Source organism: Bos indicus, chromosome 5, assembly GCF_029378745.1.
Source record: "Bos indicus isolate NIAB-ARS_2022 breed Sahiwal x Tharparkar chromosome 5, NIAB-ARS_B.indTharparkar_mat_pri_1.0, whole genome shotgun sequence".
Classification (NCBI taxonomy): domain Eukaryota; kingdom Metazoa; phylum Chordata; class Mammalia; order Artiodactyla; family Bovidae; genus Bos; species Bos indicus.
In genome coordinates, this window is record NC_091764.1 from 69140442 (window position 1) to 69161998 (window position 21557).

Sequence of the window (21557 nt, forward strand, 5' to 3'; positions counted from 1 at the left end):
CGTTGTTAGGTAGACCTGTCCTTGTCCTTGGTGAGAAGTGAGACAGGACAGCATGCTGGGGAAAGGCAGGGATGTTACTCTGTGTGGAGTCCCCTCATGGAAAATAACAACTCTGCTTTCTCACCGAGAGCCATAGTTTCTTGAAAAAGGTTATAGAATCTCTGTGTTGTACTCATGGCACTGGTGCCCATGGTTGAATGACTTTGAACTAAATTATCATCCAGAAAGATCTTCCTAAGATGGCTCAGTGGGTAAAGAATCCACCTGCAAATGCAAGAGACACAGGAGATGTGGGTTCGATCCCTGGGTCAGGAAGATACCCTGGAGAAGGAAATGGCAGCCCTGGGAATTCTTGCCTGGGAAATCCCATGGACAGAGGAGACTGGTGGGCTCTTCCATGGGGTCACAAGAGTTGGACATGACTGAGTGACTGAGCATACATGAACACACACCATCCAGAAAGTGGCAGATCCCACCTCAATGATTCACATTACTCTGCTGCTGCTGCTAAGTCATGTCAGTTGTGTCCAACTCCGTGCGGCCCCATAGATGGCACCCAACAGGCTCCTCCGTCCCTGGGATTCTCCAGGCAAGAATACTGGAGTGGGTTGCCATTTCCTTTTCCATTACTCAGAAGACTCTATTTCCAGGAATAATGTATTGAGCACTATAACTCTCTCAGGAGTAACCTTCAAAGGGCATATTCTGGGCTACCTGCAGGGAAGATCATGGTCAGGAAGGTTGTGTTGGAAGATGGAGGAATGGAAGGGCACTAGCATAATTGGAAGGTTGGCTATGAATCAGGCACTAAGACAGGTACTTTGACATATGTTTTTATCCAATAATGTAACAATATTTTGTTAGATGCCTACTATTTTCCGGTTATTTCTTCTAACCCTCAAAACATGCTGATGAATTTGGGTAGGTAGCTATGGTGCTTGGAGAAGGCAATGGCACCCCACTCCAGTACTCTTGTCTGGAGAATCCCATGGATGGAGGAGCCTGGTAGGCTGCAGTCCATGGGATCTCTTAGGGTCAGACACGACTTGAGCGACTTCCCTTTCACTTTTCACTTTCCTGCATTGGAGAAGGAAATGGCACCCCACTCCAGTGTTCTTGCCTGGAGAATCCCAGGGACGGGGGAGCCTGGTGGGCTGCCGTCTATGGGGTTGCACAGAGTAGGACACGACTGAGGCGACTTAGCAGCAGCAGCTATGGTGCTTTGGTGAGTCCTAGGTTGGGAAGATCCCCTGGGGAAGGAAATGGCAACCCACTCCAGTATTCTTGCTTGGAGAATCTCATGGACAAAGGAGCCTGGCAGCTTAGAGTCCATGAGGTTTGTAAGAGTTGGACATGACTTAGCACCTAAACCAACACCATTTGCAAAATGGTGATAGTAATAGCTTTCCCCTTACGGGCTTCTTTGGAGGATGAAATGAACTAATATGTGACAAATATAAAGGGTTCTGTCAACACAGTCTATTACTGCCATTGCTACAGGTCAGGAAACTAAAATTTGAAGAGCTGTGTCTAAGGTCACACAGCCAAGAATCTGTCAACTTCAGATGAAGGGGTAAGCTTTTGACTTGGATGAGCAGATGCAATGGGGAGTGTCACCTACAGATTGATACTTGCCATCTATCTTTACAAGGATCAAATTATGAGCTGCTGCAGCTGCTATCGACACCCCCTGAAAGGAGTCCAGAGTGGAGATCAGGAATGCGGCCCTCTGTGCTCTGGGCAAACTGGCAAAACAGGTCTTCAGATAGATATTTTCAGGAAAAGATATTATGAGCCCAATTCTTACATCTCTTCATATCTAGAAAAGCACTAAAATCCTTCATGGTGATGTCTACTCCTTGAGACTGCAGTAACATTTATGAAACTAGCAGAAAACTGCAGAAAATATGTGCTTGGTTGCATGTATTCCCCTTCACCAACATCATGTGTATATACTGACCTTCCCCCCATTCCTCTTTGGAGCAGTATCTCAGTGCTATCTGAAATGCTTTCTCCCGGGCTATAGTCCTCATTTTGCTCCAAATAAAACTTAACTCACTACTCTCACATTTTGCATTCTTTTTCAGTTGACAGGAGAGTGCTACAGGGCTAGACAAGGCTAATATGGTAGAGAATTGCCTGCAGGGGAGCTTAGATATTGTAAGTAAGGGCTGTGAGGATACAGTTTCCAAAAGTGAATTTTTTCCTAAATTTTTTTTCCCTATGGGAGCATCCCTGCAGCTTGGTTTTTACTGATAATCATGCAGGATATGATCTCCTGGTAAGATAAATGGGGAATGGGGTCCCCCAGACACAAATGGTGAGTCATGGCCTATTTTGGTTCAGGTTAAAAGGGTAACCTGGTGAAATTCCAAAGCTGGTTGGTGGAAAGAGCTTGCTTTTTTGCTTTCCTTATGGAGATAGATTTTGTAAACAGAGTTTCCCAGACAGGAAGAGGAAACTATGTTCCAGTAAAAACAAATCACTTGAAGAGAACAAGGAAGGAAGCTGCGTAGGTGTTTGGGGCTACTTGCTTTGGTTCTGGATAGCCTTTTAGATCCTTTCATGTGGCCAAGGAATTTAATCACCATCAGAAGAAAGCTGATAAGAACCCTGCAGGCTGATAGAACCCTATCATTGATGTCTTCTGGGGGGCATAGTATTGTGCCTAAAGTACTCCCCCCATGTTTGTTGTTTATGCCAATTGAGGGATTTCAAGTCCTTTTTGATGTTTGCATCTTAATTTCTCCCAAATATGTTGTGACTGTTGTCTCAAAGATTCATAGCTTCTGTATTGAGTTGGGCAGGCCTGGGGTGTTTATTCCTATTTTGCAAATGAGAAAGCGGTTTCTAAGAGAATACACTTCCTGACTAAAGTTACTCAGCCAGTGAGTCGTAGCACTGAGGCTGAACCCAGAGCTTAAGAAGAAGCCCACTGGCCTGGAGGCAAGTGTGTGTCAGGGGGCTGGGTGGGTATTTGTACATGAGGGTGGGAGTAGCCTGTGAGATATGGAAGCAGAGGTCCAGTCTTCGGCACATTGCACTCTGCTGCCCAGTCGTGTGCCAGGAGGCTTCAGGTATTTGTTTAAATGCACTGAAAGGAAAGCACCAGAAGTCATGGTTGGCTTGGGACCAGGGCAGGGCTGAGCCTTTTTGTAGCAAGAGAAGGAGTCCTGGCTCAGGACAATGAAGCTTTAACTAAAAACTGCCCAAGAGATGTGCTTTTAGACTGTAACATGCAACAGCAATAAGATATGTTGCTTCCTCTTGTTTTTGTCAAAAAGGAAGTGTGTGGAACCAGGAAGTAGAAGGAGACGCATCCTCTGTCTCTGTGTTGCCCCAGCATACAACAGCCACTCTTCAATATGCCTGTGTTTCTTACATGCCTGCCCTGTCCTCCCTTCCCTCCCGCCTGACACTCTGGTGACTCCAGCACATAGCCATCTTCCCCCACTCCAGGTGAAGCTCTTTGGACCCAGTTCAAGGAAGACAAGTGGGCCCCTTCATCTTACTGGAGATGGTGCAGGGAAGTGAGGCTGTGCAGGCAAGCAGCCTTGGGGTCTCCCACATGCATCCCCAGCCTTACAGTAGCTCCCCTCTCCCTCACCCTCTGCCATGGCCCAAACCACAGGCCCAGGTGTGTGGTCTGAATGAGTCAGATCTGTGCCAGGGAAGTTTAGAGAGCGCCCTGAAGAGCTTATTAAATGTGGAATCCCAGGCAGTATGGTAGGTCTATCAGAGAGGGTGATTTGTTCTTTCTACCTGGCTCCCCAGCCTTGGGGGGCTGTACTCTGCTCATTCACACAGAGGGATGCCAGCTTCTCAGCCACCTTGTGAAGCTGCCAGACCCTCACTAAGGGACAGCACTGCTGTTTCTGGAAGCTTCCTTTTAGTTTTAAATAGTTACCACGACTAGGGAAGAGCCTGACCTAGTGAGTATGTCTGCCATGCCGAATGAAAATCAGTAAACAGCACCAGGAATAACAATGGTAATAGCAGAGGTGAGCTTTAATTGAACCCATGATATGTGCCAGACACTGTTTTAATTGCGTTGCATGCATTATTTCTCTTAGTCCTTACAGCAATATGTAGTAGTTACAACAAATCAACCCTGAATACTCATTGGAAGGACTGATTCTGAAGCTGTAAATCCAGTATTTTGGTCATCTGATGCGAACAGCTGACTCATTGGAAAGGTCCCTGATGCTGGGAAAGATTGAGGGCAGGAGAAGAGGGCATCAGAGTATGCAATAACTAGATGGCATCACTGATGCAATAAACATGAACTTGGGCAGACTTTGGGAGATGGTGAGGGACAGAGAAGCCTGGCGTGCTGCAGTCCATGGGGTTGCAAAGAGTTGGACATGACTATGTCCAACTCTATAAACAACAATGACATCTCATCTCAAGATGAAAAATTTGAGTCTCTGGGAGCTTACATCACTTGCCCAGGAACAAAGTTATGTGATGGCAAGTACCTGACAGAGCTTGGTTCTATCACAGTTCTTTTGACTCCCCAGTCCAGCCTTGTAACTGCTACGTCACACGACTTCTCTCCGACACCAAGCATCTGTGCATGTGAATGTTATGTGATGTCCTTTGCCGACATAAAAAAGAAAAAGTGAAAGAGAGTGTTAGTCGCTCAGTCGTGTCAAACTCTTTGTGACCCCATGGACTGTAGCCCACCAAGTTCCTCTGTCCATGGGATTTTTCCAGGTAAGGATACTGGAGTGGTTTGTCATTTCCTACTCCTGGGGATCTTCCTGACCCAGGGATCAAACCTGTGTCTCCCGCATTGCAGGCAGATTATCTACTCTCTGAGTCAGCATGGAAGACCCTTTGCTGGCATAGTCTCTCCCCAGATGGAGTTCAGTGAGGCTAGTTGGAGGAGGCGCCACAGTCCTGGCACCTCCCCCGCCATGGCCATGCCTGCTGAGCCTGTGAACCTCATCAGCAGGTTCTGGGGGCCTCTAACCTCATGTCCTGCTACCTTTCTGACCCCTCACTCCTCTTACTCTGCTCTAATTGACCTCCTCATGGTTCCTCAAAGCACATTAAGAATCCCCCTATTTCAAGGACTCTGTACTTCCTCGTCTCTTGTTCTGGAATGTTCTTCACCCTGATGACTGCTGGGTTCACACCCTTGTTTCACTCAAGTCTGCTCAAGTATCACATTAGCTAAGAGGCTGTCTCTGTTGTGCATAAAAAAGCATCCTCTTCTTCCCCTACCATGCTGGGTTTCTATCCCTTTCCACTGTTTCATTTTCCAATTGCACTTTATAACTTAAAAGTAAATGTTGACATATTAAGGTTGTTGCTGTTCAGTTGCTAAGTTGCATCTGACTCTTTGCAATCCTACAGACTGTAACATGCCAGGCTCCTCTGTCCTCCACTATCTCTTGGAGTTTGCTCAGATTCATGTCCATGAGTTTGCGATATGGCCTTGAACAAAACATACAAAAGATTGCTGAGCTCATGGAGTTTATATTAAAATGATACTGAGTATGAAAAGGATTTGAATACCATCAATGCCAAGTTGACATTAACTAGCAAGTTAACATTATTCTAGTAGATGTTGTCGGTTGCCTTCCTGGCATCTATTCTGTTTCTCCTGAGTTCCAGAGAACCAGTTATGTCTTGGTGTCTATCCCTCCCACATATTTTATATTTCTGGCATCACTGACCATAGCCATAGCCTCAGGAATAAATCCTCACTATGGTGGTCCCAGATCTATTTGTTAGAGGTTGGGGTAGGAATGGTCATGTGACCTGGGGCTGGACAGTGAGAAGGGATAGAAGTTTCGTGGGAAAAGTATCCTTGCTTCTATGAAGACAAGAGAAGAGACAGCCTAATTTCTGCCTCTGGAAGCTGTCATGTCCAGGTGTCACATCTAGACCTGGCACAGAGGAATTGAATAACTTCCTAAACTGAGGAAGAAGGCAATATTGAAAATGCAAAGTGGAAAAATGGAAAGGAATTGGGCACTTGATACAGCTGTCAGCCACAAATTCAGGATTACTACTTAATTCTCAAACCTACCCACCTTTAGACTTGTTGCTCCCTTTCCAAATTATTTAAGTCAGTGTGAATTGGCATATCCTATTATTTGCATCCAAAGACACTTTAATTTATATGTTATTATTTGTTACCACTTCCACTGCTTACCAATAACATTACTGGAGTTGGGTCTGTTTCATATTTATGTTTGTATTTGTATTCCTTGATGCACATAGCACACCATATTTGATATAGAGTGGATAATGTATGCATATCTTAATGGAAATGTATCTACAAGCATGTATATATAGCTTTGTATTTATATGATCTTTTAGATTTTTGCAGGTCTTGGGTTCCATGCTTTACATAGCTATATGAGAGGATAATAAATACCAATGTACTTGCAAATGTTTGGGTATCACAGATTCACAATTTTAAAATTTTTAAAAAATATCCATATACCCTAAGTTCAGATTCAGTGTGTCTAAAATGGAGTCACTTCCAGCGACAGCATATAGTATAAGTCAACACAAATATCTTTTATTGAACCCCATGAGCATGGCTGAGACTTGCAATTCCACTGAATAAGCAAAGATGAACCTTCCCTGTTATTGACTGTGTGTTCATGCCAGTGAGTTAGAGTGAGGGCGGGGTCCACCCTGACCCATGACTATTTGATGAGGTCATGGGAACTGGACAAGGTTGCCCTGGGTTCCAAGCTGACAGCCTGAGGTCTGGGGATGTGTGTTTGCATGTCATAAGCCAATTACTCTGCTTTCACAGGTGGAGAAGCCGAGACAAAAGCAGTAGGAAGACAACTGGTCTGCTTCAGAAGGACACTGAGACGTTATGGGGAGAGTTCTCAGTGCTCCCCAGAGTGTACATGCCCCTCCAAGGAGCAGACCCTTCAATTCAATTCTGCTTTGCGTTCAATACCTATGTCGTGTTTGGCACTGGGAGGGATATAAAGCTGAGAAGAATGCAAACTTTCCTCAAGAGGTGAACCATCTAGTCAAAGAATATGACAAGTATATAATTTGTTCATACATATGTTCATTTGTTTATTCATTCCTTCACTCATTCAACCAACTTCTAGAAACTTGAAATAAAGAAATGGTTAGTGCAGATGTGACCTCTGCCTCAGTGAAGATTGTATCCTAACAGAGAAGGTGTATGTTTAAGCATATATTACCTAATCAATGGCCTAAGTACACTGTTGATATGTGCAACAAGGGAAAGAAGGAGAGGATGCCATGAGAGCATTGACAAACTGATCCAAATTAGGAGGACTTTTATCTCCATTTTACAAATGAAGAACCACCTGAGGAATTAAGTAACTTGCTCATGATCACCCAGGTAGGTGTGATGGAGCCAGGCTGTTCTAACCAGAGCTCTTAACCACTCTACTCTGTAGGGAAAGGCCATGAGCTCCAGGTTTGCCGTGGAGCAGGCAGTTGGAATAAGACTGGACCCTCAAGGAGGCATCTGGGCAGGGGTTGTAAGTAATGAAAAATATTGTGAGGGCAGCACAGGAGCACAGCAGCCTGCAGGGGTCTTTAGGGAGAGAGAGATCTATCTGAAAGAAACAGAAATGATTTCCCAGGGAGGGTGCCCTTTCCTTTGGACCCTGAAATAAGTATGGAAGAATTACTGAAGGGAGAGAGAGATCAAAGGTAAAAAGGGTGCTGCAGGCAGAGATAAGAGTGTGTAGAATAAGGGATCAGCAGAGGCAGGGTGGGGCTTCCCTGATAGCTCAGCTGGTAAAGAATCTGCCTGCCATGCAGGAGACCCTGGTTCGATTCCTGGGTTGGGAAGATCCAATGGAGAAGGGATAGGCTACCCACTCCAGTATTCTTTGTGGCTCAGCTGGTAAAGAATCCAACTGCAAGGTGGGAGACCTGGGTTCGATCCCTGGGTTGGAAGATCCCTGAAGAAGGGAACCCACTCCGGTATTCTGGCCTGGAGAATTCCACGGACTATATAGTCCATGGGGTTGCAAAGAGTCTGACACGATTGAGTGACTTTCACTTTCAGAGTCAGGGTGGGTATTAAAGATCTCATCATCAGCCCTTTCTCCTGCCTTGCCTGGTTCTTCCGGAGATCCTCAATAGCATGTGGGCACACACAGAACAGCAGCTAGTTGTTTAATAGTCCTCAGGGTCTCCACATTACCACCACTGAGCAGCAAAGAAACCAAAGGCGGCATCTATTTTGACTCGGGAACCAGAGATCATCCAGCCCGAAGCTCCCATTTACTGCCCAGGAATTGAAGCAGGACGGGAAAAGACCATCACCAAACCATGAAGCCCTTTACTCAGGAATTCTATTTCCTCCCCAGCCTCTTTGACCCTTCTTCCACCCCAAGCAGTTCAGTTCAGTTCAGTCGCTCAGTCGTGTCTGACTCTTTGCACCCCATGGACTGCAGCATGCCAGGCTCCCCGTCCATCACTAACTCCTGGAATTTACTCAAACTCATGTCTGTTGAGTCGGTGATACCTTCCAACCATCTCATCCTCTGTCATCCCCTTCTCTTCCGGCCTTCAATCTTTCCCAGCATCAGGGTCTTTTCCAATGAGTCAGTTCTTCGCATCAGGTGGCCAAAGTATTGGAGTTTCAGCTTCAGCATCAGTCCTTCCAATGAATATTCAGGACTGATTTCCTTTAGGATGGACTGGTTGGATCTCCTTGCAGTCCAAGGGACTCTCAAGAGTCTTCTCCAATACCACAGTTCAAAAACATCAATTCTTCAGTGCTTAGCTTTCTTTATGGTCCAACTCTCACATCCATATGTGACTACTGGAAAAACCATAGCCTTGACTAGATGGACCTTTGTTTGCAAAGTAATGTCTCTGCTTTTTAATATGCTGTCTAGGTTGGTCATACCTTTCCTTCCAAGGAGTAAGTGTCTTTTAATTTCATGGCTGCCATCACCATCTGCAGTGATTTTGGAGCCCAGAAAAATAAAGTCAGCCACTGTTGCCACTGTTTCTCCATCTATTTGCCATGAAGTGATGAGACCAGATGCCATGATCTTAGTTTTCTGAATGTTGAGTTTTAAGCCAACTTTTTCACTCTCCTCTTTCACTTTCATCAAGAGGCTCTTGAGTTCTTCACTTTCTGCCATAAGGGTGGTGTCATCTGCATATCTGAGGTTATATTCCAGCTTGTGCTTCATCCAGTCCAGCATTTCTCATGATATACTCTGCATATAAGTTAAATAAGCAGGGTGACAATATACAGCCTTGACGTACTCCTTTCCTTATTTGGAACCAGTCTGTTGTTCCATGTCTAGTTCTAACTGTTGCTTCTTTATCTGCATACAGATTTCTCAGGAGGCAGGTCAGGTGGTCTGGTATTCCCATCTCTTTCAGAATTTTCCAGTTTATTGTGATCCACACAGTCAAAGGCTTTGGCATAGTCAATAAAGCAGAAATAGATGTTTTTCTGGAACTCTCTTGCTTTTTCGATGATCCAGCAGATGTTGGCAATTTGATCTCTGGTTCCTCTGCCTTTTCTAAATCCAGCTTAAACATCTGGAAATTTATGGTTCACGTATTGCTGAAGCCTGGCTTAGAGAATTTTAAGCATTACTTTGCTAGCATGTGAGATGAGTGCAATTGTGTGGTAGTCTCAGCATTCTTTGGCATTGTCTTTCATTTGGATTGAAATGAAAACTGACCTTTTCCAGTCCTGTGGCCACTGCTGAGTTTTCCAAATTTGCTGGCATATTGAGTGCAGCACTTTCATAGCATCATCTTGTAGAATTTGAAATAGCTCAACTGGAATTCCACCAGCTCCACTAGGCTTTGTTCATAGTGATGCTTTCTAAGGCCCACTTGACTTCACATTCCAGGATGTCTGGCTCCAGGTGAGTGATCACACCATTGTGATTATCTGGGTTGTGAAGATCTTTTCTGTATAGTTCTTCTGTGGATTCTTGCCACCTCTTCTTAATATTTTCTGCTTTTGTTAGGTCCTTACCATTTCTATCCTTTATTGTGCCCATCTTTACATGAAAAGTTCTCTTGGTATCTCTAATTTTCTTTAAGAGATCGCTGCTGCTGCTAAGTTGCTTCAGTCATATCCTAGTCTGTGCAACCCTATGGACAGCAGCCCTCCAAGCTCCTCTGTCCACAGGATTCTCTAGGCAAGAATACTGGAGTGGGTTGCCATTTCCTTCCCGAAGAGATCTCTAGTCTTTTCCATTCTATTGTTTCCCTCTATTTCTTTGCACTGATCACTGGGGAAGGCTTTCTTATCTCTCCTTGCTATTTTTTGGAGCTCTGCATTCAAATGGGTATATCTTTCCTTTTCTCCTTTGCCTTTCACTTCTCTTCTTTTCATAGCTATTTGTAAGGCCTCCTCAGGCAATCATTTTGCCTTTTTCCATTTCTTTTTCTTGGGGATGGTCTTGATCACTGCTGATTTTAGGAATCAGTGAACTAAAATGGACTGGAATGGGTGAATTTAACTCAGATGACCATAATATCTACTACTGTGGGCAAGAATCCTTTAGAAGAAATGGAGTAGCCATCATAGTCAAAAAAAGAATCCGAAATGCAGTACTTGGATGCAATCTCAAAAACGACAGAATGATCTCTGTTCCTTTCCAAGGCAAACCATTCAGTTTCACAGTAATCCAAGTCTATGCCCCGACCAGTAATGCTGAAGAAGCTGAAGTTGAATGGTTCTATGAAGACCTACATGACCTAATAGAACTAACACCCCCCAAAGATGTCCTTTTCATTATAGGGGACTGGAATGCAAAAGTAAGAAGTCAAGAAATACCTGGAGTAACAGGCAAATTTGGGCTTGGAGTGCAGAATGAAGCAGGGCAAAGGCTATAGGAGTTTTGCCAACAGAATGCACTGGTCATAGCAAACACCCTTTTCCAATAACAAGAGAAGACTCTACACATGGACATCACCAGATGGTCAATACTGAAATCGGATTGATTATATTCTTTGCAGCCAAAGATGGAGAAGCTCTACATAGTAAGCAAAACAAGACTGGGAGCTGACTGTGGATCAGATCATGAACTCCTTATTGCCAAATTCAGACTTAAATTGAAGAAAGTAGGGAAAGCCACTAGATCATTCAGGTATGACCTAAATCAAATCCCTTACTACTATACAGTGGAAATGACAAATAGATTCAAGGGATTAGATCTGATAGACAGAATGCCTGAAGAACTGTGGACAGAGGTTCGTGACATTGCACAGGAGGCAGTGATCAAGACCATTCCACCCCAATAGCTTTAATAAATTTCTCTACCCTGAGGCACCTGCACCCATTCATGTGGGCTTTGTATTGTGCATCTGTTCTCCCTACCCTGCCTCCATCTCTGGTTTATGTATGTTTATTTTGCAGTGTTTTATTTTGTTCTTAAGAATTTAAAAAATATAATCACTTGATGTATTTGGCTGCACCAGGTCTTAGTTGCAGCACATGGGATCTTTAGTTGAGGCTTGTGGCATCCAGTTCCCTGACCAGGGATTGAAGCCGCTCCCCCTACATTGAGAGCTCAGAGTCTTATCCCCTGGACCACCAGGGAACTCCCCTGTTCTTGACCACTTATGGAGCATTACCATGGGCCAAGGGACTCTGCTCATTTGATTATATGCATCATCTTTTGTAATCCTATTACCCACCTCTAAGTTATAGGAATTATTCTCCCCCTTTTATAGATGCAAAAATAGACACACTAGGAGACTGAAGTCCTCTTCTCCAGCTCACACAGCAGGCGTTTAGTAGAGGCGGGATTTCAACTCTTTCTTCCTGGCTCACAGCATAGCATACTCTTGTCTAGTTACCCACAATGCCTTTCACACAGCTTCTCCCTTGTGGAAGCCTCATTGCTTTTAGGCTAGGATCACTGATTGACTAACAGTCTGTATTCTGCTTGTGACATAGGTGTTCCTGTACACAAGGAACAGTTTCCTCTCCTTTAAGTACATTTCCTATTGCTTTTTGGCCACTTGATTAAGACCAAGTGCAAAAGCATGTTTCCTCCATGTGCCATTCACTGTAACAATCGGTGTTTTCAGTCAAGACAAATGGAAATTCATGCTATAGTGTTGTGGCTTCTTTTCTTCACCCAGGCAAACAGTGTGATTTTTAATATTAAGTTTTATTGATTTCTTATCTAAAAATGTTATGCGAGCCTCATAATTTTGGAGGAGGGGGAGAATATTACTAACCTTGACTGTCCTAATTTTGGATACACAATTTTCATAATCTGTATATACCTCCTTAGGAAAGATAGAATCAGTTTGACCTGGTACCTAAAGGACAGAATTCCACATCTCACTGTGTTCCATGTCTTCCTGATGGAGTGTCAGCAATGGCCCTTTTCCTGCCTTCATTTAGCCTGGCCTGGAACCAGAGAACCCTGTCTCCATTTCCAGAACGCTCGTGGATGAGGCTCCATGTCAAACTACCACACATTACCCAGGAATGCCAGAACTCTTGGACACTCACTGTGAATTTACAGTTCTGCGTCCTCTTCCAAACTCCTAGCATTTCTTTTGATGTGAAAAAGCAATTTAAATATGTACCATATCTAATATAACACATGGACGTATTCACCACACACACTCTTTTAATTAAAAGGATCGGTACACTGCCTTTTGCTGACAGTTAACACCAATGCTTTAATGCCATTTTCTATTATTGATTTATGAGGTGCATACTCAAGGCAAATTAGAGAATAAATCACCAGTGACATTGATTTGCTTACCAGCTCTCCAATACATGTGTGTAATTAATTGTGGGTGTGCTACCTGTCTCTGCTAGTTGAGACCTTCCCTCAGCTTTTGGCCTCTTGTCTCTGTTATCCTGTGACACTGCTGGGCTTAATGGAGAAGGATTGGTGGCACCCCTGAAGGGGTAGTGTGGGGACGTGCTTAATCCATCAATATGGCTGATACTCAGAGGTGGAAAAGGAATTTTTGCATATTCCCCAGGAAAGGGGATGAGGAGACAGGTGGGGAGGGAGTTTCTGCCTGAGTGAGGCAGCTTATTGTTTTATAGGGTTTGCCTGGGTCTCGGTATCACCTCTGGAACTGGTTATCGCTAAACCAGGATGGCTGTGGAAACAATGGTTTTTACCCTGGTGCTGGTGCTGAGAAAAAGGCTTGGTCTGCAAGTGTCAGATAGAGGAACAAGTGGCCCCTGCTCCTGACTGACTGGTCAAAGGGGCTGCTCTTTAAATACACATATATTTGGCTGCACTGGGTCCTAGTCATGGCACGAGATCTTCACTGCGGCACGTGAGGTCTTTCGTTGCACTACACAAACTTCTCTCTAGTTGTGGTGTGCAGGCTTAGTTGCCTAACTAGGTATCCCACCCATGTCCCCTGTCTTGGAAGGTGGATTGTTAACCACTGGAGCACCAGGAAAGCCCCCAAAGGGTCTGCTCTTGAAAGAGAACTTTCCTCCTTTGGATGCAGATGGGGAGTTCAGTACCTCTCTAGGGAGTAGGGTCTTTAGAGGCAGAGTGTGGTGGGCTTCCCTGGTGGCTCAGTGGTAAAGAATCTTCCTGCCAATACAGGAGACATGGGTTCAACCCCTGGGTCGGGAAGATCCCCCTCGAGAAGGAAATGGCAACCCATTCCAGTATTCTTGCCTGGGGAATCCCATGGACAGAGGAGCCTGGTGGGCTGTAGTCCATGGGGTCACAAAAGAGTGAGACACAACTGAGCAACTAAACAACAACAAGAAGGGTGTGGTAGGTGGTTGTACTTTCTCTAGAGCCAGCTTGCTTCGAATTTCAGCAATGTCACTCGCTCTCGCACTTTAGTGTGACCTCTGGCAAGTTATTTAACTCCCCACTCTCAGTTTTCTTGTTTATAAAGGAGGAAATGTAGCTACCTCTTAGGGTTGCTGTAAGGATTAAATGAGATAATTTGTGTGAAAGGCTTAGACTAGAGCCTGGCTCACAACTATGCCAGCATTATATGGTTACTGTTAATATTTATTATATTATTCTGGAATCCATGGGTGGGCTTTTATGCAAACTTTGTGTGAACATATATGTTTCTGGGAAGCGGGTCCATAATTTTCATTTGTGTCTCAAAGGGGTATCAGACCTGCCAAGAGTCAAAGTCTCTCTGCTCAAGTGGATCTCGTTCCTAGTTTTAGAGAACTCCTAGCTTGGGCTTCCCTCCCTACTTTGAACATACCTTTCCACCTGGAATTCTGTGTAGAATATACTGCCCTCAATCCCTTCTCTCCTTTTCTCTAGTAATAATAGCAATGATAATAATAGCAGCTAGTATCAACTGTGGTGTTGGAGAAGACTCTTGAGAGTCCCTTGGACTGGAAGCAGATCCAACCAGTTCCATTCTAAAGGAGATCAGTCCTGGTGTTCATTGGAAGGACTGATGCTAAAGCTGAAACTCCAATACTTTGGCCACCTCATGTGAAGAGTTGACTCATTGGAAAAGACCCTGATGCTGGGAGGGATTGAGGGTGGGAGGAGAAGGGGACTACAGAGGATGAGATGGCTGGATGGCATCACCGACTCAATGGACATGAGTTTGAGTGAACTCTGGGAGTTGGTGATGGACAGGGAGGCCTGGCGTGCTGCGATTCATGGGGTCGCAAAGAGTCGGACACGACTGAGTGACTGAACTGAACTGAACTGATTTGAATGTCTATAGAGCACCTAATATGGGGCAGGTCTCAACTAAAGAGTTAGTTACTAATTTTTCTCTAAGCTGTTTCCCATCTTGTATGGCTGTTGTAAAAATTAAACAAAATACTGTGGGCAAATGAGCTGCTACTTTATTGGTATATAGGAGATAATCAATCAGTTCAGTTCAGTTCAGTTCAGTTGCTCAGTTGTGTCTGACTCTTGTCGACCCCATGAATCGCAGCACACCAGGCCTCCCTGTCCATCACCAACTCTCAGAGTTCACTCAGACTCACGTCCATCGAGTCCGTGATGTCATCCAGCCATCTCATCCTCTGTCATTCCCTTTTCCTCCTGCCCCCAATCCCTCCCAGATAATCAATACATCCTTTTTATTTTCCTGCTTTTACATATCATTTTGCAATCCACAATGAATGAAAAGCAAGAGGAGAATAATAAGCCTTTGTTGTTTTATAACATTATGTTTTTGGAATCATTTGTTACTGCAACGTAACAGAGCCGGTTCTGACAGATATAATGCTATATCCTCTGGTGCCCCAGGACAACCAGGCACATGACTAAACACTCTCAATGATTACATGTTGACCAGTTGAATGAGGGAAAGAAGAAAGGAAAGGTGGGAAGAAGAGGGGAGGAAAAATGCTGAAGAGTGTTATAATGAAGCTAACTAAAATGACTCACATGGGTTGTCTTCTGTAGAGTCATCATAAAACAATTAAAATTCTTCCATCTAGAAAAATACGGACTTTCCAAAGCCTCCAAAAACTGAGTTATAATCATAAAGGGCAGGCATACTTGGGTTTGTGATGGGATCTGGGAGCTGTGGGGGTGCTCCTGCTTTTTTATAGGTGGTCAACGTGAAATGGCAACCCACTCCAGTATTCTTGCCTGGAGAATCCCAGGGACGGAGGAGCCTGGTGGGCTGCCGTCTATGGGGGTCGCACAGAGTCGGACATGACTGAAGCGACTTAGCAGCAGCAGCGGTGGTATTACCAATCCCCTTTGGTGCCTCTAATCGGAGAAAAATAGACTGTCAGGATGTCCGGCAGGAAGACTCAGTTTGATGCAGGCCTCCATCCAGTATAGCATTCTTGGTCTTTAACAAAAAATGAGCCCTTGCCCCTGCAGCCAATTCTCACTGGAATGTGACTTGCAACTTTGTGGTCATGTCTGGCCCCAAAGCCTCTTGGTCAAGAGGTTCACTGGGTCTCAGCACACTCCTGGCTGCATGGTCCCATAGAATAAAGACCCATTAAAACCAGACACTTTGCCCAAACAGCAGGTCCTCTTTCTATTTCTCATCTCCTGAAGCCACACTGGGCTATTCCTCAGAGCTCAGGAGGACTCTGGCGGGTGATGTAGAGTGTAAAGAACTGCTGGATTATTGGCATTCTTTTGTTCTGAGGAAAATAAACTACTTTCAGCTAAAATAAGAACCAGATTGCCTCCCCCACCCCCCCCCAACAAATGTCTAAGCCTTGGAACTTGCTGGTTAAAAACAACTCCTAGAGTGTTTGAATGAGAACTTTTCCCAAGGATGGCTTTGGTGAAGGAGGAGAGGCTGCCACATCCTACGCTGTTAGCTGAATACTACAGAAAATGACCCTGTTTTATTGCTGTGTGTGTTAAACTATGGAGAACAAGAAATTGGAAAGTCCAGCCTGGAGTCAAAGAATGGAGAACAAAATGCCCCAGCTGTTCTGTACGGGGAAGGATAATTCATAAACACAGAAACAGCAACACATTTTTGGATCTGGCTCAGCAACTACTTGGAAGCTATGATGTGGGCAGAACTCTGTTGGCCACTAAGCAGGACTCCCTACCTTCTTCCCTCAGATTGGCTGCAGCCATGTCTTTGTCCCATCCAGGCCTAAGTCAAGTGGCAAGATAATCTTTATACACTCATCACCCAGTTTCTCCCAATATCTCACATTGCAATGCTACATTGCTCAAAACTGCTTGGCAAATTTGCCTTGGTCCTTTTGGTGACCATTTCTTGCTGATATGGGCCTTGCAGATGGATGCAGAAGGTAGCATGAAACCAGGGCAGCAGCTGGTGCTCCTAAATTTGGGTTAAAAAAGAGAAAAAGGACTAAAGATGGTGGCAAAACTGTGACTCCCCCCACCCCGGCCCCCCCCCACTGTCTCCTGTTAGAATGCTATTAGGCACTTCCATTCAAGTCTGGAAAAATTCATCTGATGACATCTGCTTGACCTCCTGGGAAATGGAAGAGGGGTGGGGCTTGCCAATGAGAGAGCTTCCTCCTTCCTCCACTTCCTGCAGCCTCCTGCTCCAGCAGCGCCCATGGCTGCCTTCCAGCTGGCCGTGGCTACTCCGCTATCTGGACCCCACCCTGCACGTTCCTGTCTGCATCTGGAGGTCTCCCGGCCTCTGGCTGCTGGCCTACTAGAGCAAGACAGACTTTCTCAGCCCAGCAAAGGCGTTGGCTCTGGAGACAAGAAGTTAGAGAGGGCTCAAGAAACTGATGGGTGAGGAATCCCAAGGTCTTAGAGGAACTCCCAGTGTAAAATTGTGGGTCAATACTCCTTTTTCTGAAAGAGTTCTTCCTTCAAGAATGTTGGACTCGGTTCTTCCCTTTGAGCGACAGAGTGGAATATAATAAGGAGAGTCCATGTCATTCAGTTTTTGTTTGCAAATTAATTGCCACTATTCAACTGATTTTGAGCTACAAACTGGAATTTTCATATGGTTCCAGCTGCTGTATTACTTTAACACTGTGCCAGGCACTGAGGATAAAAAGAACAGTAAGAAAAGGTCCTTCAGGGTGCATAGTATCCATATGGGAGATGGGCCTGTAGAGGATGATGATAGAACACTGTGAATAGTGCAGGTGGAGAGGGCATGGCAAATCCTGCTTGAGCAGAATCAGTACATAGTGATGGCATGCACATGACCTTCTTTGTTTAAGAGTTTCTCTCTATCATCTTTCAGAGCGGGGAGAAGGGGCTGTGTGGCACTCCTGTTTAATTCAACTTTTAATTTTTGAATAACTTTAGGTTTATAGAAAAGTTGTAAAGATAGTACAGAGAATCTTTATACACTTATCACCCAGTTTCTCCCAATATCTCACGGTGCAATGCTACATCTGTCAAAACCAAGAAATTAGCATTGGTATATTACTATTAACTAAACTGAATTTTATTCAATTTCTCTAGTTTTCCCACTGCTGTCCTTTTTCTAGCCACATTGCAAAATATGCTGTTTTTGAAATGCATTTGCAAATTTTTTGACAGTCTTCTTGTGGAAAGTGGGGTCTATGTCTCTTTGTCTTAAAACTAAACAGGTTTTGGTAAATATTTTAGCCAACAGAATACAGTGGCAGTGACAATACATAGCTTTCCAAGTCTAGGTCATAGATAGTGATTCATCTTAATGCATCCAGCCTCCACATAAGCAGTCCAACTTCCCTGAGTTGCCATGTTGGGAGGAAGCCTAACTGCCCCCCCACCCCAACAGAGAGACTGCAAAGGGAGGCCCTGAGACTGCATGGAGAAAGATACCCAGCCATGCTCCAGTTTCTTGGTTCCCAGCTGCTCCAGTCCCACATTCTTCCAGCTTTAATGACAATCCAACTGTAAGCAGGTGACAGACCCTGAGCCAGTTTACCAGCCAAATATTTCCTGAATTCCTAACACACAGACATTGTGAGGAGTGTTACAGTAATTATTGTTGTTTTAAGCCACTGTGTATTGAAGATTTTTGTTATGTAGCAGTAGATAAATGGAATCAGGTGGCCCCAGCAGGAGGTTTTAAATGATGTATGAGGCTCATTCATATGTACAACCTCCCAGATCTTCCACTGTTTCATTTTTCACACGTTTGTTGAACACCTATTTATGTGCCATGTGCTGGGGGAACTAGGTGACTAAGACAGTTTCTGACCTTGAAGTATTCAGGATCAGAAAGAATAACAGATGGTTAAACAAATGGCCACAGTACAACGTGTTAAGGCAAAGTGTCAAGATGTGAGAGAAAAGGGACAGCTTTCCTGGACACCCTCTGGTTGAACCAGGATATGAAGGATAAATCTGGGTTTTCCCCTGGGGAAGAGGATAGAGGTACATGGGGTATTGGGGTTGGGAACCCAGAATAGCTCTGTGTAGCTGTAAACACAGTTTATTTGCATGAATGTGTGTTTGGGGTTGAGAGTGGAGTCAGTCATGGAATGGGAAGTAAAAGTGAACAGGGCGATGGAGATTGAGTTTCCAGAGTGTAATTTGGGGTCGGAAGTGGAACGTCAGCGCTTTTAGCCTGGATCTGATTCTCTTTCCAGAAACTTCTCAAGAAGATAGATGATGTTTAAATGTTAGTCACTGGTGCCCTCAGGAATTTGGACTCAAAATATGCATCCACTATATGTAGCTTGACATTCTGGAAGAATAAACTTCAGAAATGTCTGGAAGTTAGGATTCAAAACCTCTATGCAAGCCTGTCAAAGTTCTGGTCAAGGGGTTTATGAGGCTTTTATTTCTGCGGTTTGTCTTTTCCGTGGAAACAAGTGTATGGGGTGGGGGGGGAATGGAATGAAAACATGCATTTTCAAAAGTAAACAGAGCTTAGGTGAAAGGAAATCCAATAAACTCTGTAAAGGCAACAGCCGAAGGCTGAAATGGAAAAGGGGTTGGAGGAGAATGAACTCAATGTAGTCAGAGAAGGAAAGAAGTTAGAGCCGAGAGGAAAGAGGCAGTTGAGAGGTGGAGAGACAGAGCCTGCACCGGGAACTCAGACTCTTGCTGGTTCCAGTGTGCTCCCTTCTTTGGTTTGCTCTGCCCTGAGTTTGGTTCTCTCCTTTTGAAACACAATAGTCTTGACTGCTTCTCCAGTCTTTTATATTCTTCCTCCTTTGATTCCTCCACAAATGCAGATTCTCAAGGATATAAAATAATTTGCCCCAAAGTCTCACAACAGGTAAATGGCAGGTCTGTATTTGAACCAGACACTGACTCCCAAACTAGTGGTTTTCCCAGCAACTGTGGCAACATTTCCACTATTTTACCTGCGTCTCTGACTGCCCACCCTCTTTCTCTGCTCACTTCCTTCTGCTGGAGAAAGATGACTAGGGCCACAGAAGCCACTGTAGGCTCTTATAAACTCTGAATTATGGGAAAGAATCTCATTATAGAAGGTTCCATCACATGTTTTTGTGTCTCCACTTAGAAATATAGAGAGGGGACATACCTTTCAGTTGCCATGCAAGGCAAGGCAAGTGAATTAGTTTGCTCAGGCTGCCATAATCAAATATCATAGGCTGGGCGGTTTATGCAATAGACATTTGTTTTCTGCCAGTTCTAGAGGCAGGAAGTTGGGTTCTGGCATAGGTCTTCCTGGCTTGCAGGAAGCCTTCTTGCTGCCATCTTGCTATGTTCTCATTTGGACTTTTCTCGATATCATCTATCTCTTCATCTTCTTAAGAGGCCACAGTCCGATCGGATCAGGGCCTCACCCTTATGACGTCTTATGACTTTACTTATCTCCTAAAGCACTATCATCTCCAAATATAGTTATATTGGGGGTTAGGACGTCAACATATGAATCTGGGGGAAATACAATTCAGTCCACAGCAGCAAGGGAGGCAATACTGCTGTCATTTCACACATTAGGGAGCTGAGGCTCAAAGAAGTTGTCTCATAGTCAGGAAGGAACCGAGGTGGAATTTGAGAACAGGTCTCTGACTCCAGAATCCATGCTCACCATTCCTGGAATTTTGATGCATTCTTATCATTGTTGATGATAATAAGATTGTTGTTTAATTGCTCAGTAGTGTCCAACTCTTTTAGAGACCCCCATGGACTTTAGCCTGCTAGGCTCCGCTGTCCATGGGATTTCCTAGGCAAGAATACTGGAGTGGGTTGTCATTTCCTTCTCCAGGGGATCTTTCTGACCCAGAGATCGAACCCGTGTCTCCTGCATTGGCAGGTGGATTCTTCACCCCTGAGCCACAGGGAAGCCTGTGATAATACAATTAGCTAATATATATATATACATGTATATATGTTAGCAATTAACTAATTAATAGCTAATAAATATTAGCAATATATATACAATACAATCAGCTAATATATATTATATATATATATTTAATCTTCACAACAGTCCTATGCTAGATTGTGGAGGTGGTGAATTCAAACATGAAAGTGATTAGAAATGAATCTTCTGAGCAAGCGACCTTTCACTTTGGCATCCTCCTTGCCCCTTCCTTCAGCACCTTCTCACATCCTGCTCGAACTTCAGAGGGGCTTGATGGCACCTTTCTGGGTAAGAAACAGGTCTGGAGAGTCTGGATCCTCAGATGAAGGTCTGTGATTTGCTTCCTGCATGCTTCCAGGCTTCTATGCACATCTGCCTCATTTCTTAGAGTTTCTGGCGGGGCCCTTTTCCTTTCAGATCCCCTTTCTCCATCTCCCTTCTCACCTCCTTTGGCTACATCTGATCTGTCTCTTTGACAGCTGGACATCTTTTGCCAAGAGAAATAATCCCCATGTGTACAGGGTGTTACCAAAGGGAACAGGGTGGAGTGAGGAGGGAAGGGCTTCCTGCCAGCAGGCTGTGGGCAGGGGTGGGGGAGCAGGAAGGCTGGTTGGGCCAGGAGGGTGAGGCAGATGTATTCAGGGAGAGGATCTGCCTGGGGAAGGAGAGGGTCTGGGGCAGCTGGGAAATAGCAGGGGATGGGAGAAGCCAGGAAGCAGAGGGGAATAGGAGGCAGCTTCCCAACAGGAAAGAGAGGGAGGGAGAGGCTGGAGGCCAAGGAAGCCCACAGGGAGGGGAGTGATGCTGATAAAGGAGGCGGGCATGAGCGACAGTAGCAACTCACTATTGTACAGTATTTCACTGCTTACAGAGCAGTGTGACCTATATTGTTATACCAGCAGGGCTTCCTGAGG